The 1,551-nt window shown below is 38.7% G+C and overlaps 1 non-coding gene across 1 annotated transcript; it reads left to right on the top strand.

The window, feature by feature from the left end:
• The first annotated feature begins 644 nt into the window (after window positions 1–644).
• On the top strand, window positions 645–716 carry Trnam-cau (transfer RNA methionine (anticodon CAU)). Its single transcript has one exon. It is a non-coding gene; the product is annotated as a tRNA-Met (tRNA).
• The last annotated feature ends 835 nt before the right edge of the window (window positions 717–1,551 follow it).

Here is a 1,551-nt window from a genome sequence, read left to right on the forward strand (position 1 = left end):
CTACGACACCGTGTCGGTGTAAGGTTCATGTTGTTTTAATACGCTTGGGAAGGCACTTTGCGTTGGTAGAGCATCGCGAACATGAATTTTTCTCATTTCCACCAATTCCCTGGGCAGTAGATTTTGTCGATGTGACATATCTAGGTGGCATCTCTGCTTAGGATACAACATTTCTTTTTACATATACCACATGTAATATGTGGATATGTGGTACATATAGACCATATATATATATAGAATAATGTTTCATAAAAGTCCAGTCTAACAAATGAATGTTGAAATATCAAGGAACTTTGTTTGTTATTTGGTGTATTGTAGCTAAACAAAGTTTAAATTGACACATACATTTATTTTATATATAGTATTATTTTAATGCAATTTATTTTTCATCACTTATATATATTTTCCAGGGATGAATTTTAAATTTAGTTTTAAATACAGATGTATATGATTTATGCATTATAAGTACGGTGCGATTTGTTAACATTTTACAGTTCTTTTACATAAATATTAGTCAATTTTAGATCAAAAGTACGTCAAACGTTTAATTCATTACTTATACCTTTGAAAACACTCAAATGCAATAACATATTAACTCAGTGTATGAAACTTATATATTATTTATAAAACTATTAATGCACATGAGCAGAGTGGCGCAGTGGAAGCGTGCTGGGCCCATAACCCAGAGGTCCGTGGATCGAAACCACGCTCTGCTATCGTAAAATATTCTTTTGCCATTTTTATTCATGAATATATTGAAACACATACTCTTAGAACTAAATTTTGCATGACTATTCAGATTTATGTCAAAACATTTTGCACAACATTATTTTTTTTTTCAAATTTTATTTTACACATTCATTTTTAATGAGGGTCTGAATTGGAATTTTTTTTTTTCAAAACCACGAGCTTTTTGTGTGCCAGACACTACATTTTCGAATACTTCATTGCGTTCTCAGTGTTCAGTGGATGTGTTTGTTCTCGCTTAATATCACACGAGATGTGATAAAACCAATTCGACGCTCCCGAGCTGACAGGGTTGTTGAAGTGAGGCTTCTTCGGTAGGTTAGGAGGCAATGACGTCATCGCAGAGCGATGGAGAAGCGTGACTGAAGGAGCACAAAGTGCTCTGGGCGACTTGCAGCTAGAGACCCATGAAATTCGCGGGTTCAATAACCTTCAGGATAGACTCCAATATCCTCTACACACTCGGGCAAATGCGAACTGTTCATTGGCTGCTGACTTGTGAGTCGTCTCAACTGGGTGGCCTTTGATTCGACACTTCTATGAGTGAGGGTCTCTAATTGGCCTTCAGTCCTCCAGATTAACAGTGAACCAATGGCAGAAGCAACACTAAGGTAAAATTATTTGAATTTTAGCATAACACGAAATGAACCCGCGAATTTCACGGGTCTCTACTTGCAGCTGAGCCAAGTGAAGCGACTGTAGCAGCGGGGACCAGGCTGGCGGCCTGGCGTCGCTCTGTTTCCTTCTCGCTTCCTCGGTGGCGTCAGCTACCCACCACTCGCTCCGCCCTGGCACGACCAGGGG

The sequence above is a fragment of the Bacillus rossius genome, chromosome 5 (assembly GCF_032445375.1).
Source record: "Bacillus rossius redtenbacheri isolate Brsri chromosome 5, Brsri_v3, whole genome shotgun sequence".
Taxonomy (NCBI): Eukaryota; Metazoa; Arthropoda; class Insecta; order Phasmatodea; family Bacillidae; genus Bacillus; species Bacillus rossius.